General features: G+C 39.8%; 1 pseudogene; it reads right to left on the reverse strand.

Moving 5' to 3' along the window:
• Window positions 1-13,378: 13,378 nt before the first annotated feature.
• Window positions 13,379-14,111, reverse strand: LOC143690121 (protein FAM133B pseudogene; annotated as a pseudogene).
• Window positions 14,112-17,325: the final 3,214 nt, after the last annotated feature.

Genomic DNA, 17,325 nt, shown 5'->3' on the forward strand with positions numbered 1-17,325 from the left:
AACCTGAATCTAATAAGAGGAAATACCAGACAACCCCAAACTGTACCAGTCAGAACAAAATAAAACAAATGCATCTGGTACAAATTCTCACATATCATGTGTCGTAAAGTTTCCTTTCTGGTGCTGTGACCTTCTTCTGGAAGACAGCTAAAAGGACAGGCCAATGAGAAGGTCCAAGGACCTTCTGTCTATTTCATGCATGTCTTTCCATCCCAGGTGGGGGCTGTTTCGGTTTGCTAAAGCTGAAGAAATGCAATTTAAGAGAAATGGATTGCCATTAACAATGGGGATTTTTTATTTTTTGTTTTTTGGGTCAAGGGAGCTTTATTGTGAGGCTATGTGCAGGCAGGCTAAAGCATAAGATGGTGACAGCCCTGAGCAGAGGTAGGGGTACGGGTTATATAGGATGGTTAGCAGGAAATAGGGAAAGGGAGGTAGTGGATTTTTATTGTCTAGTTTGGACGTGGAAAATTGGCACATTCTCATCAGGATTGGTTTGTTTCAACACAGAAGGTTAAGTGGGGACTTGGTAGCTTTTCATCGGTGAAGTTTAAAATTTAAACACTGCTGTAGTCACGCAGGGTTGCAACTGCCAGAGGGTAGATGTTGGGTAAGGGGAGTTATCACAAGATTGCAGCTGCTGGAGGGCAAGAGGGGTCATGTGACTGTTGCGTGGGCTGGGGTGTGCTCTGTGGGTTTCCTGGAAATCATGGGTGGGGAAAGCTTCTTGGAATATTTGCTGGGGGTTGTCACATCATGGGAAAGGGGTTCAGCCTAACATCCCAGACTTTTCCTTTTAATTTTCTGGGATGCTGAAGGGCAAAGGTTTGTCTTCTGTATCTGCTTCCAGCTGGTGGACAGCATAAAGCTCTCCTTCCATTTCATCACAGGGCAGTGGCTGGTACCGGTGTTTTTGTCTGAGGAGTAGCATGTCACCAATGTCCTGATTTGTCATTGCTCAGGCAGTTCCCAAGATGATCCACTAGTGTTGGTGCTGAAGTCAGGCAGGTGGGTTCTGTTCACTCCTACAGAGGTTTTGTCTCTGTTCCCAGTCCCAGGTTTTGGCACCAAAATGATAGTTTTTCAACAGGGAGGGGGGAGAAGAGACCAAAACTTGATCAGAGGAGCTTTACTGCAAGGCTATGTGAAAGTGGGCTAAGGCCTAAAATGGCAACATCCCAGAGCAGGGGAAGGGATACCGGTTATATAGGATGGTTGGCTGGAACAATGGGGAGTTATTAAATTTATAGTTCTTAGGCCATGAAAATGTCCAACTCAAGGCATCAACAGGAGGATACCTGGACTCTGAAAACAAGTTGCTGGCATCCAGGACACCTCTGTCACATGGGAAGGCACATGGCTGGCATCTGTTGGTCCTTCTCTCCTGGGTGTCATTGCTTCAGCTCCTGGTTTTTCTGTTGTGCCTTTTCCTCTCAGTTTCTCAGGGGCTTCTTCAGTGAGCGTCTCTTAACTAAATCTCTTTCCTTCTATAGGTGTTTTATCCTTCTATAAAGGCTCCAGCAAAAGAATCAAGACCCACTCTGAGTGAGGCAGGTCACATCTCAATTGAAATAATCTAAGCAAAAGGTCCCATCAGCTGTGTGTCAGTTCAGCTGATCTGACCCACAGGAATAGATTAAAATAACATGGACTTTTCTGGGATGCATAATAGCTTCAAATCACCACAGGGCCCTAAGAAGCAAAACAAAAGTGAAAGAAAGAAGAGGAGTAAGTGTCCAGGGACACACTGCCAAAACTGGGAAAAGCAAGAATTAGGTGAAAAGGAATCCAACATTGCCTGAACTTCCTGAAACCAAAATCCCTGAGGAATCCCTAGTAATTTATAGCTTCTGAGCAACAACATAACAAAGGGTAAAATATTTAACCCTTTTCCCCTAGATCAACCAAAAAGCAAGAACTTGACAACTGTACTTAATGAGGTTATCACACCTATCCTTACTCTTAAGAAATACACATGGAAGTATTAAGTGTTCAAGGAGCATGATGTATGCAACTTACTCTCAAATATTTAGAATATAGATACCGATAGAAAGATTACATAGATAGATGATAGATATACAGGCAGATAGATAGATAGATAGAAAGATATACCAAATGTGAAAAAATGTTAAAAGCTGGCAGATCTTGGCATCAGGTTAGGTAGTGTATTGGTATTCTCTATTAGTTTTGAATTGTTTTCATAACTATCCCCTAAGTTTGAAATTATTTCAAAATAAGAAGTAAAAAAAAAAAAGACAGTGCAAGGAAAATCATTAGAATATCGTTTAGAATAGTAGTTTTCAACTAAGGAACTAAGCACACTGTTGCCCCCCAAAAGACAATTGATAATGTCCAAAGACATTTTTAGTTGACACAAATGGGGAGAAGGATTGCAATTGGCATCTAAGGTAGAGTCCAGAGATGCTACTAGACAACCTACCAGTGTACAGGAAGCTCTTCAGCTTCTTAGTAGCTGTTGCAATGGAAACAACTTTGCCACATGTAATACCTGAGTGGTGGAATCTAAAGGAGTCAATGACTTTTCTGGAGTCTCAATCCATGCCCCCCAAGAGTTCTTCCTTAGTCATCTGGAAAGCCTGTAGCTGGATCAGGCAGAAAAGAATCACAGAAGCATATAAAAGATTATGCAATATCATTCTTAGTCTAAGAAAAAAAATCATTTCAAACTAGTTTCAAACCAGTAAAAGTGACTAATAATAGCTACTACTAATAGTAATAGTAATCAAATAATAATAATAATAGCTAACTCTAGCCTCTTCTCATCAAGCTTACCTAGATTGTTGATCCCTCCCCAAACCCACTCGTCTCCCCGCAGTGCAGGCTTCAGACTCAGCCTCTGCCAAAGACAGTCTCCTCTCTCTGCGCAACTCCTACATCCAAATCCCACTCTTGCCCTCTTTTTTTTAAAACACCTTTATTGAGGTATAAATACCATACAACAAAATGCACATATTTAAAATATACAATTTGAAGAATTTTGACAGATGTACACACCCACGAAACCATTACCAAAATAGAGATAGTGAACAAATACATCCACCAATCACAAAAATTTCCTAGTTTCCCTTTGTAATCCCTCACTTCCCTTCCCTATCCCATCCCCCCCAAAAAACCACTGGTCTGCTTTTTGTCACTATAGATTGATTTTGATTTTTTGCATATTTTATAAATGGAATCACACAGTATGTATTCCTTTTTTTTCATTATACTAAGTGGAAGCAGCCACTGACGCTTTATTTTGTCTCATATCTCTTTTCCCCCTTTTGGTCAAGAAGGTTTTCTCAATTCCTTGATGCTGGGTCCGACTCATCCTGGAATTTCTGTCCCACCTTGCCAGGGAGGTTTACCCCCTGGGAGTCATGGCCCATGTAGAGGGGGAGGGCAGTGAGTTCACCTGTCAAGTTGTTGGGTTAAAGAGAGAGAGGTCACATTTGAAGAACCTCATTCCTTTTTATGGCTGAATAATAACCCATTGTATGTACCACATTTTGATTATATATTCATCTATTGACAGACACTGGGGTTGCTCCCATTTTTGGCAATTGTGAATAAAGTAATTATGAACATCGATGTGCAAATATCTGTTCAAGTCCCTGCTTTCAATTCTCTTGGGGATTTACCTAAATGTGGAATTTCTGGGTCATGTGGTAATTCTATGTTTAACATTTTGAGGAACAATCAAACTGTTTTCTACACTGTCTTGTTTCATAATTGACAATTGATTTTGGTTGCAATGTCTTCAGCTTTTTTTTTTTTCATTAATTAACGGAAAAAAAAGAAATTAACCCAACATTTAGAAATCATACCATTCTACATATGCAATCAGTAATTCTTTTTTTTTTATTTATTTTTATATTTTTTTCATCTTTTTTTTTAAATTAATTAACGGAAAAAAGAAATTAACCCAACATTTAGAAATCATATCATTCTACATATGCAATCAGTAATTCTTTTTTTTTTTTTTTTTTTTTTTTTTTTAAAGGAAAGACAGAGAGAAGGAAGGAAGGAAGGAAGAAAGGGAAACATCTTTAAACATTTTCTTGTTTTATTGTATTTTGTTTCTTTGTTTTTGTTACATGGGCTGGGGCCGGGAATCGAACCGAGGTCCTCCGGCATAGCAGGCAAGCACTTTGCCCGCTGAGCCACCGCGGCCCGCCCGCAATCAGTAATTCTTAACATCATCACATAGATGCATGATCATCGTTTCTTAGTACATTTGCATCGGTTTAGAAGAACTAGCAACACAACCGAAAAAGATATAGAATGTTAATATAGAGAAAAAAAAATAAAAGTAATAATAGTAAGAACAAAACAAAACAAAACAAAACAAAACAAAAACCTATAGCTCGGATGCAGCTTCATTCAGTGTTTTAACATGATTACTTTACAATTAGGTATTATTGTGCTGTCCATTTTTGAGTTTTTGTATCTAGTCCTGTTGCACAGTCTGTATCCCTTCAGCTCCAATTACCCATCATCTTACCCTGTTTCTAACTCCTGCTGGACTCTGTTACCAATGACATATTCCAAGTTTATTCTCGAATGTCGGTTCACATCATTGGGACCATACAGTATTTGTCTTTTAGTTTTTGGCTAGACTCACTCAGCATGATGTTCTCTAGGTCCATCCATGTTATTACATGCTTCATAAGTTTATCCTGCCTTAAAGCTGCATAATATTCCATCGTATGTATATACCACAGTTTGTTTAGCCACTCGTCTGTTGATGGACATTTTGGCTGTTTCCATCTCTTTGCCATTGTAAATAACGCTGCTATAAACATTGGTGTGCAAATGTCTGTTTGAGTTTTTGCCCTTAATTTCTTTGAGTAGATTCCCAGCAATGGTATTGCTGGGTCGTATGGCAATTCTATATTCAGCTTTTTGAGGAACCGCCAAACTGCCTTCCACAGTGGTTGCACCATTTGACATTCCCACCAACAGTGGATAAGTGTGCCTCTTTCACCGCATCCTCTCCAGCACTTGTCATTTTCTGTTTTGTTGATAATGGTCATTCTGGTGGGTGTGAGATGATATCTCATTGTGGTTTTGATTTGCATTTCTCTAATGGCCAGGGACATTGAGCATCTCTTCATGTGCCTTTTGGCCATTTGTATTTCCTCTTCTGATAGGTGTCTGTTCAAGTCTTTTTCCCATTTTGTAATTGGGTTGGCTGTCTTTTTGTTGTTGAGTTGGACAATCTCTTTATAAATTCTGGATACTAGACCTTTATCTGATATGTCGTTTCCAAATATTATCTCCCATTGTGAAGGCTGTCTTTCTACTTTCTTGATGAAGTTCTTTGATGCACAAAAGTGTTTAACTTTGAGGAGCTCCCATTTATTTATTTCCTTCTTCAGTGCTCTTGCTTTAGGTTTAAGGTCCATAAAACCGCCTCCAATTGTAAGATTCATAAGATATCTCCCTACATTTTCCTATAACTGTTTTATGGTCTTAGAACTAATGTTTAGATCTTTGATCCATTTTGAGTTAACTTTTGTATAGGGTGTGAGAGATGGGTCTTCTTTCATTCTTTTGCATATGGATATCCAGTTCTCTAGGCACCATTTATTGAAGAGACTGTTCTGTCCCAGGTGAGTGTCTTCAGCTTTTTAAGGAACTGTTCACACTAATAGCCTTAACAAGTCTATGTTCTCTGGACACTTTTTTTGGATGCTGCAAACAAGTACAACTTAATTAACTCATTATTGGAAATAGCTTTCCTTGCTTGACTAAGAATGAGCCAGTTGGAAACTTTTATTGCAGCCTCATTTTCATACTTTATTTTTGTGAAGAAATTCTGTTGTGATGAGATTTCCTTATTGCTCTGATTGTTGTTTTCCTGTGAATATTGTGATGAGTGCTTAGTCTGGTAATGTTGACAGATAGTGTATTCTTTTAGCACAGGTATAATATCAGTGCTGTACTATAATCCATCCTCCATCATGCCTAAAAGTATGACATTTGACACCCAAACACTTATCTTCCCTTCTTGTTTTGACATGCTGGGTATGTATTGGTAATAAGAAATGTGTCACAGTATAGTGATATGCATGATACTTGAAATTCTGTCCGGTTATAACCACCTTACTCTTATTTTAATATATGATGAATGTGTTAGTTTGCAAAGTGCTGGAATGCAATACACCAGAACTGGAACAGCTTTTAAAAAGGGGGATTTAGTAAGTTACAAGCTGTTCCGGGTCAAGATGGCGGCTTAACAACGTGCGTGTTTTAGTTCGTCCTCCAGAACAACTACTAAATAACCAGAAACAGTACAGAACAGCTCCTGGGGCCATGTCAGTGACCAGACACACAGCGTACCCAAGTCTGGACCATCTGGACTGGCTGCGAGCACCCCCCAGAACCATGAGTTCCCAAAGCTGCTGCGGCCAGCACTCCTCCCCCACAAGCCACTTCCCAGAGGGGAAAGGAAAGGACTTTACCAGCAGCAGGGACTGGGCACAATCAAATGCCAATTGTGGAACTAATTAACAAATTCTGACTACAAAAAATAGGCCCCCAGCTTAGGTGAACCTGATCAAAGCAGAGGTTGCTCATTTTTGCCCAGCGCCAAGGGGTCAGGACTGACAGAAAAAGGGGAGAAAAAAAAAGAAGGAAACAGAAGTTTTTGTGGCTGTGTATCTACAAAGGCATGACTGCCTCTGGATACAGCAGGCAGAACTTTTCAGGCTGCAACTTCCCTAGGCATAGGCAGAAGTGAGCTCTTTTGGGGGCTTGTCTGGAGCCTGTGCCTTCCCCAGGGGAGGGGTGAAGCCCAACTCAGGTGGACTCCCACCATCAAGGAATCCAGACACCAGGGCTTGATAATTTGAAGCCATTAAAACCAGCCTACAACCTCTCCTCTGTCTCCACCATGCCCCCAGCAGGGAGAGTCTGCCAAAGTTAAAGATACTGCATCATCTTATGCTGGTGGGACCTGCAGTCAGACAAGCACCACACACAGGGCAGGATAAGAAAAACAGAGTCCAGAGACTTCACAGCAAAGTCTTTCAACCTGCTGGGTCTCACCCTCAGGGAAAACCGACATAGGTGACTCTTTCCTCCTGATAGGAGGTCAGTTTGGTCTGGGAAAATCTGGCTGGGGTCTATAATATCTAAGTAGACCCTCCTAAGTGTGTGTGGGGGTGTAAGGCACCACAATGGCAGGGCAAGAAACAAGAACACAAGAACTGAAAAATTCTCCTCTGTTAAACAAAACTTAAGCTAAAGGTCCAGATAAAGCTGAATGGAATGTCAAAGAACAGATAGACAACGAATTCATCCAGCAAGAAAACCCTAGATAAAAGAAGTGAAAGCAACCTCCAGAATAAACTAATTAAGGTAATTAAATGCCTACATGCCAGCAAAAAATAACAAATCACACTAGGAAAATTGAAGATATGGCCCAGTCAAAGGAACATACCAACAATTCAAATGACATACAGGAGCTGAAACAACTAATTCAGAATGTACGAACAGACATGGAAAACCTCATCAAAAACCAAATCAATGAATTGAGGGAGGATATAAAGAAGACAAGGAAAGAACAAAAAGAAGAAACTGAAAGTCTGAAAAAACAAATCACAGAACTAATGGGAATGAAAGACACAGTAGAAGAGATGAAAAAAACAATGGAAACCTACAATGGTAGATTTCGAGAGACAGAACACAGGATTTCCAAACTGGAGGACGGAACATCTGAAATCCAACAAGAAACAGAAATTATAGGGAAAAAAATGGAAAAATATGAGCAGGGACTCAGGGAATTGAAAGACAATATGAAGTGCATGAATATATGTGTTGTGGGTGTCCCAGAAGGAGAAGAGAAGGGAAAAGGAGGAGAAAAACTAATGGAGGAAATTATCACTGAAAATTTCCCAACTCTTATGAAAGACTTAAAATTACAGATCCAAGAAGTGCAGCGTACCCCAAAGAGAATAGATCCAAATAGACATACTCCAAGGCTTTTAATAATCAAAATGTCAGAGGTCAAAGAGAAAGAAAGGATCTTGAAAGCAGCAAGAGAAAAGCAATCCATCACATACAAGGGAAGCCCAATAAGACTATGCACAGATCTCTCAGCAGAAACCATGGAGGCGAGTAGACAGTGGGATAATATATTTGAATTATTAAAAGAGAAAAACTGCCAACCAAGAATTCTATATCCAGCAAAACTGTCCTTCAAAAATGAGGGAGAAATTAAAACATTTTCAGACAAAAAAAATCACTGAGAGAATTTGTGACCAAGAAACCAGCTCTGCAAGAAATACTAAAGGGAACACTAGAGACAGATATGAAGACAGAAGAGAGAGGAGTGGAGAAGAGTGTAGAAAGGAAGACTATGAGTAGAGGTAAAAAGAAGGAAAATTAGATATGACATATAAAATCCAGAAGGCTAAATAGTAGAAGAAAGTACTGCCCATTCAGTAATAACACTGAATGTTAATGGATTAAACTCCCCAATCAAAAGACATAGTCTGGCAGAATGGATTAAAAAACAGGACCCATCTATATGCTGTCTCTACTCAAAGGACACGAGGCCAAGGACACAAATGGACATTTACACACCAATGTTTATAGCAGCATGATTAACAATTACCAAGAGATGGAAACAGCCAAAATGTCCATCAACAGAGAGTTGACTAAACAAACTGTGACATTTACATAAGATGGAATATTATGCAGCTGTAAGACAGAATAAAGTTATGAAGTATGTAACAACATGAATGGACCTTAAGGACATTATGCTGAGTGTGATTAGCCAGAAACAAAAGGACAAATACTGTACGGTCTCACTGATATGAACTGACATTAGTGAATAAGCTTGGAATATTTCCTTGGCAACAGAGACCATCAGGAGATAGAAATAGGGTGAGATATTGGGTAATTGGAGCTGAAGGGATACAGATTGTGCAACAGGACTGAATATAAAAACTCAGAAATGGACAGCACAATACTACCTAACTGTAATGTAATTATGTTAAAACACTGAATGAAGCTGCATATGAGAATGATAGAGGGAGGAGGGCTGGGGACATAAATGAAATCAGAAAGAAAGTTAGATGGTAAAGATCGAGATGGTATAATCTAGGAATGCCTAGAGTGTATAATAATAGTGAAATGTACAATGTACAAATTTTAAAAATGTTTTTGCATGAGGAAGAACAAAGGAATGTCATTATTGCAGGGTGCTGAAAATAGATGATAATTAATACTTTAAAATGTCACCTTATGTGTGAGACTAAAGCAAAAAATGTTTATTTGTTACAAAATTTATATTTTGACTAGAGCATTTCCTAATATAACTCATGTAGATAGTTGGATTGAATGTCATAAATACTTGAAATCTCAGGTAGGACATGAGATTTTGTTGGTTTGTCCAGAGTGATGCCCCGATGAATCCCAGAGTGATTTGATCAGTGACTGGAAAAGTATTTGCAAGTCCCCTTCAGGGAATGGTGAGAGCGGGGAGAAATTCTACTTCCCCTAGTTGAATTCTTGATATTCTCACAAGCAGTGTGGACAATCAAAGCTATAGGCTGAGCCCCCAGGCTTGGGGTTTGTTCATATGAAACTTAACCCTACAAAGGATAGGTCAAGTCTACTTAAAATTTAGGCCTAAGAGTCACCCCCAAGAGAGCCTCTTTTGTTGCTCAGATGTGGCCTCTCTTTCCAGCCAACATGACGAGCAGTCTCACCACCCTCCCCCTCTCTGCGTGGGACATGACTCCCAGGGTTGTGGACCTTCCTGGCAACGTGGGACAGAGATCCTGGAATGAGCTGAGACTCAGCATCAAGGGACTGAGAAAAACCCTAGAATGAGCTGAGAATTAACATCAAGGGATTGAGAGAACCTTCTCGACCAAAGGGGGAAGTGTGAAATGAGACTAAGTGTCAATGGCTGAGAGATTCCAAACAGAGTTGAGAGGTTATCCTGGAGGTTATTCTTATGCATTAAGAAGATATCACCTTGTTGTTCAAGATGTAGCAGAGAGGCTGGAGGGAACTGCATGAAAATGTAGAGCTGTGTTCCAGTAGCCATGTTTCTTGATGATGATTGAACAATGATACAGCTTTCACAATGTGACTCTGTGAATGTGAAAACCTTGTGTCTGATGCTCCTTTTAGCTACTATATCAACAGAAGAGTAGAACATATGGAATAAAAATAAGTAATAGGGGGAACAAATGTTAAAATAAATTTAGTTTGAAATGCTAGTGGTAAATGAAAGCTAGGGGTAGGGGGTATGGTATGTATAATCTTTTTTTTTTCTCTGTTATCATTTTATTTCTTTTTCTGTTGTCTTTTTATTTCTTTTTCTAAATCGATGCAAATGTTCTAAGAAATGATGAATATGCAACTATGTGATGATATTAAGAATTACTGATTGTATATGTAGAGTGGAATGATATCTTAATGTTTTGTTTGTTAATTTTTTTTAGTTAAAAAAAGTTACAAGCTTATAGTTCTAAGCCTCTAAAATTGTCCAAACTAAGGTATCCAGGGAAATATACCTTAATTCAAGAAAGACAGATGGGTCTGGTACAGCTCTTCAGCTGGAAAGTCACGTGGTTGGAATCTGCTGGTCCCTTTCTCCTGGGCCCCAATGCTTTCAGCCTCTGTTCTTGTGGTGGCTTCTCACTCTGCTACCCCAGAGCTGGCTTTCATCTCTTGGCTTTCCTCGACTCCCTCCAGGTTCTGTCTTGCTTAACATCTCATAACAACGTCCACTGGGCTCCAAGCATCTTCAAACACCTGTATCTCGGCAATCTCTGTCAGCTCTGAGGTTTCTGTTAGCTGTCTCTCTGTTGGCTCTGCTGTTTCTGTCATTTCTGACTCTCTCCAAAATGTTTTCTTTTTAAAGGATTCCAGTAATCATGATCCATCTGGAATGGGTGGAGTCACATCTCCATGTAATCAAAAGGTCACATCCACAATTGGGCATGTCACTTAACTGTGGAGATAACCTAATCAAAAGTTACAGCCCTATAGCATTGAATCAGGATTAAAAGAAACAGCTACCTCCACAGGATTGAGTCCGGACTAAAAATGATTTTTCTGGGGTACAATATTTATATAAATTATATTTCTCACTTAAACTCAACTTGTCATAGTTTGTTATTAATATGCAAACACAACAAACTTTTGAAACATCATATTTACTAAAATTCTGGCAAGAGCTTTATGTAACAAGACACTGCATACTTGTTTGTGGTAAATCTCAGTTTCAATATGTAGCTTTTGAAGAAAAATATCAAAATTTGCTTTTTAAAAACATGTTTATTTGGTACAAAATTTATAATTTGACTGGTGCATTTCCTAATATAACTTATGTGGACAGGTTAATTGAACACCATAAGTACACGGAAACTTGAGTAGGGCATGAGATTGTGTAGGTTCATCCAGAGTGATGCCCCAATAAATCCCAGAGTGTTTTGAATGGTGAATAAAAACGCACTTGCTGAGTCCCCTTGGGGGAATGACGAGGAAGGGGGAAAATCCAACTTCCCCATGTGGAGAATTCCTGGTATTCTCACAGGCAATGCAGACAACCAAAGCAATAGGCTGAGCCTTCAATCTTGGTGTTTGTTCTTATGAAACTTATCCCCACAAAGGATAGGCTAAGCCTACTTAAAATTAGGCCTAAGAGTCACCCCCAAGAGAACCTCTTTTGTTGCTCAGATCTGGCCTCTATCTCTCAGCCAACACAACAAGCAAACTCACCACCCTCCCCCTATCTATGTGGGACATGACTCCAGGGGTGTGGACCTTCCTGGCAACGTGGGACAGAAATCCTAGAATGAGCTGGGACTCAGCATCAAGGCATTGAGAAAAACTTCTCGACCAAAAGGGAAAGAGAGAAATGATACAAAATAAAATGTCAATGTCTGAGAGATTTCAAACAGAGTCGAGAGGTTATCCTGGAGGTTATTCTTACGCATTAAGTAGATATCACCTTGTTATCCAAGATGTAATGGAGAGGCTGGAGGGAACTGCCTGAAAATGTAGAGCTGTGTTCCAGTAGTCATGTTTCTTCAAGAAGATTATATAATGATATAGCTTTCACAGTGTGACTATGTGATTGTGAAAACCTTGTGTCTGATGCTCCTTTTATCTACAGTTATGGACATATGAGTAAAACATATGGATTAGAAATAAATAAATAATAGGGGGAACAAATGTTAAAATAAATTTAGTAGATTGAAATGCTAGTGATCAATGAAAGGGAGTGATAAGGGGTATAGAAAAAAAATAGGGGAAACAAAGGCTAAAATATATTGGGTAAAGGGAAATACTAGTAATCAATGAGAGGGAGGGGTAAGAGGTGTGGTATGTATGAGTTTTTTTCTTTTTATTTCTTTTTCTGAATTGATGCAAATGTTATAAGAAATGATCATGATGACGAATATACAACTATGTGATGATATTGTGATTTATTGCTTATATATCAAGAATGGAATGATCATATGTTAAGAATGTTCATGTTTGTATGTTATTATGTTTAAAAAAAAATAAAAAAGTACCAGTGTTTATTTGAACTGATTCCTCTCCAAAGCCAAAGTGTAGTTAAAATTAATTCACAAGACATAACACATTGTAATGCTAAAAAATATCCAGAATTATTGAAGCAGAAGTAAATTCCAGAGGTTTTGGGGCTTTCTCATGAGGCACAAGGCCATTTCTTTGGTTCATTCAGGGCAGCATATGACAAGAGTCTAAGGATGTCACTAAACTCAATAAAGGGCGAGGTTGCTGGTATCCAGCTCTGATCTCCTCAGGAAGTATGGCTGCTGCATCCACAAAAATAGGATGTGTGAGGATCAAAGGCATGCTATTCTGCTAGCTAAAGAGATAGCAAACCCCCTCCCCCAACCTAAAAGTTCCTTCCCCAGGTAAATAAAAAGTATACAGAGAGAAAAATTAAAATGCACTTATCTACAGAGTCAGGATTTTGGAATATCAATGTAATCTCTACCTCGAAAATGCTAACTAAAATTGTCTGGATATTTCTGATAACAGCTTAAACATGTATTCAGATTCAATTTCTGTTGAATTATAATTAGGTAATTATAGTAAAAAATATCTTTATCCCTAAATATCTGAGCCACTATCATGATTTCAGTGTATTATCTCCCAGAGCCATTAAGCACTGAAGGAGGAAAAAAAGATGTGCAAACAACAGGACAACAATTATGGCCCTTTCACACAGCGGCATGTGAGTGGCTATGAAAGACCAAGAATAATTCTAAAAACAAGAAAAATCATGCATTTTAGTAAATGTCATACTTTTCACAGCTGAAATTTCCTTAGACATTGTACTTTCTCTATAAGGAAATCCTGATTTTTCTTAATGTTATGGAGAATCAAGACTTTAACTAACAGCCTTCTTTTTCTTCTTCCTACTGTGTTTCTTGTGCTTCTTTTTCTTTTTTGTTTTCTCTATTGCTTTTTCTCATTCCTCACTGCTTTTCTTCTTTTTCGCTCAATGTAATCTGATTTTGACAAGAACTCAGATGATAAAGGTTTATCTTCAGGATACGTCTTTCTTTTTTTGCTGAGTCCTTTACTGTCCTTTTCTTTCTCAACTGAATCCTTTCACTTCTTTTTCTTTTTTCCAACTGTCCTTACTATCTGATTCAGTTGCACACATGGAACTTTCTGAAAACTTGTGTGAATCATTCAATTCTTTCTTCTTTTTCCTTGTTTCTTATTCTCATCCTCAGAATCTGAAGAACTGCTGGGAAAAGCAGAACTTGATGAAGAAAAAGATGAATACCTACCAGATTTCTCCTTTTCTTTTTTCCTACTCTGACTTTTTTTGGATGAATGCTCAATTTCCACTAAATAATTTCTCCCTGTGTTTTTTGAGGTTTTTTTTTCAAGTTCTCATCATTTTTTCTTCAAATTCAGCCAATGCCTTGAAACCTTTCATTTTCTTTTCTAGTTGCTCTTTTACTTCTTCCCAGGTGGGCCTTGGTTAATTCAAATAATCTTTGAATTGTTGGCCCGGAAGACTGAATTGGACCCCTTGATCTGGCCATTGCTATTGAGTTCATATAGGCCATTTGATTGTCCCACTTTCCCATGGTGCATGACGGCTGGCAGAGAACACAATCAGATGCCAAGGGAGAGTCTAGAGCTGGAAAGTAGCATATCTGAACTTGGTCAGTCTTTGCTGTCTCACTGCCATTCCTGACCACCCACTGCTGCATCCCTGTGCCATTTTCCATCACTCAAACACAGCAGGCCTTTTCATGCCACCAAGCTGTTGGTCATGCCAGTTCCTCAACTGGATGGCTGTCCAACCCCACTCCATTCTTCAAGAATTCTCAAACCTGCTGTTTTCTTTGAAGCAATCCCTCCCACCCTTTGAACTCCCAAAGTACAGTCATCACTTTGGTAGCTGATATTAAATCTTTAACTTGTTAAAACACCAATCTCATACTGTTATATCTTACTTTTTTCTTTCTCTCATTAGATCATGAGCAAAGATCATGTCTGATTTACCTTCAGATACCAAGGACACACTCTTTAATAATCCAATTAACACATACACCTGTTCTCGATGCCTCCTATATAGCATTCACTGTGCTAAGCATTGGGTATAATTTGGGAGAGTGATTACACAAAGACTGGGTACACATAGGTGAATAAGGCAATAATAAATAAAGATCCCAACACTTGTAGATCTTCACCAAGCACAAACAGAATCATGCTAGCAATCTGGTGGTTAGAGGCTGGTCTTTTCTCTTTGCTGCCATTATCAGCTTCCTTGCCTCTATAGGAGAGCAAGTGCTGGATGAGGAGCATGGAGCTCAAGCCCTGAGGGCCCTCCTGTTAGGCTGTAAAAGGAGAGCAGTTGCGGTGTCTGCAGGGGTTAGATAATAGCAGGAAGGCCTTTCTATTGAGTGTCAGCCATTTTGGTTCACAGGGCTAACGGGGTTATTTTCATGCCTCCTATTTCAGTAGAAGACCGAGCTGATGAAGAAGAGCAGCCAAGAACAACACCTAAGAGGTGACAATTGCTGTACATTGATGAAGAATAAGAGGAAGACGAGGGCAGGAGTAAGAGAAGGAAGTCTGACTGAGGACAACAGCCTTTGTCTTTGTCCGTCATCCTTCACCTTGGTCCTAGGGACAAACTCACCACCACTTTCCCTACTCTCTAACATAGCTACACATTTAACTTCTCTCCCCTATCATTAACAATGCACCAGAGTTGGGAACTCAAACCCTTTCAAAGAAAATTCAGTTTCACAGTGAGGATGACGATGATATCTACTGAAGAACCAGGACCCTAGGTGTAGAGGGAGGCCCAGTTATGGATGATCAGAAATGGGAAAGTCAGAAAGAATCCAAAATACCCCCTCGTTTCAGAGAAACAGTAGAGTACTGGGATTCTTCAGAGATTTAGGGCCCAGGAATTTCAGGTACCAGTGCTGGGTCCCTCTACATCCAGTTCTTCCCTCTCCCTATTTTAGGAGTGTGTCCCAGTAGCTCCCTTAAGACTTACTCCTCTTGTTCTAGAACCACTTTTTCTGATATTCCTGTGATTGTTAGGAACCCCTCCTGGGAACTGAGAAGAGTGAGTAAAATAGGAGCAGACATCTTCTAACCCTCTCATTCATCTGTTCCTTTTGGCTGTCTGCCAGAAGTGGGTCAGAGCACCCTGGAAGAAGTTTATGACACAATGATGTCTGGGAATTTGTACTAGTTTTTAGAGGCACCACATGATGGCTTTCCCTATTTTCCATAGATTGCAGTCACCCCTGGACACAAAATGAAGTCCAATTCCTACAGTTTTGATGTAGAAAGAGGTAGTGTCATGTGATGAATGTATTTTATTTGGTATTCCACTGAAATTAGAAAATTAAAAATTGAAAATTTCTCTTATTTGGTCTGACTTGGTACTATTTTCTCAGTAGGTACTATTCTCTTAGTCCTCTACCTGATATATCCATTGAATAAGAACTATTTTAGAGTCTTCTTCCCAGAAATCATTGGCATCCTTGCCTTCCCTATTCTCTCTTTCCCAGAAGATGCAGAGGAACTATTCTTGTTGTTGAACATTTAGGTCTAGGATAAATCTTTAGAATATAGAGATATGGGGCAGGAAAAGCAGGAGTCACAAAGAGAGAAGGCCTGTTTGTCAGCATGGGACAAGTTTGAAGAGGACAAAGTCTGGATCAGACGAGGTGGATAAATATTTGTGAACACTATGTTCTCAGAAAGCATGACTTTTTGGCTGGGGTCAAGAGAAGGTGAGATCTAGAAAAGAGCCATTCAGATCAGGAAAGCGCTGAAGCAAAGGACAGGTTTGGACCTCCTCATTCCTCTGGTTTGCTTCTTTCTCAAACAGGTAAGGATTTCCCATGGCTTCTCAGGGTCAGAGTGAAAGTATGTCCATGGTAACTGAAGTTCCTAAGGGCTAAGGCACTTCTAAATTTGACCAGTCATGGTGTCTCGTTGTCTTGAGCCATTCCTCACAACCTAACCTGAGCACTGCTTCTTTCCTGCAGGCTATTCTTTGTGTTCCACCATGATCAGGACTGTGCTGTTTCTTTGCTATGTTCTTCTGTACCCGATTGCTGCCTTTCCAAGAAATGCCCAGAAAGGGGACCCAGCCTTTCCATTGCCTTTCACAGATCCTGAGGCTGCACCAAACATGCTCTCCAGCCAGATCCCTATCCCGGATCCCATGTCCTGCCAGGATCTCTTGTACAAGGCCCCCTCTTTAGACCCTTTGTCTGAGTACCTGTCCAGCTTAGCTCTGAGGATGGCCCTGGAAGAGGTTGGCTGCCCAACCGAGGCTCGCATTCTAGAGCTTCAGCTCTTTAGGATGGGAGGAAAAGACATCACTGAAACCCTCATCCATGAAATTCGAAAGCGTAAGGCAGTGGAAGGGGTCAGCAACATTAAAGCCATTCTGAGGGACATGGTGAGATCCCCAGGGGATCTGGGACGGGTCCGGCGCTCAGTTACCCTTCCTGAGGCATGTAAGCATGAAGGATGGCTGTACTATGAGACAGCAAAGCTGATGATTGAATTTGCTGAGAAGTTACCTCCCACTGATCTGATTAAAGAGTTCAAGGCTTCTGCCATCAATGTCACTGAGAAGTGTACAGAAGAGTCTTGGGACCATTTGGGAGAAGTAGGCAAAAGAGTGATAGAAAGCCCTGAACTTAAGGACTTCTCAATGTCTATAGAAGATGAGATAAGCCTTGTCATGCAATTCATAGTCCTTCTGATGCAAGCTATATGGAAGATGATACTGAATTAATTCTAGATTTATGAGAGGGA

This window comes from Tamandua tetradactyla, chromosome 7 (genome assembly GCF_023851605.1).
Source record: "Tamandua tetradactyla isolate mTamTet1 chromosome 7, mTamTet1.pri, whole genome shotgun sequence".
Lineage (NCBI taxonomy): Eukaryota > Metazoa > Chordata > Mammalia > Pilosa > Myrmecophagidae > Tamandua > Tamandua tetradactyla.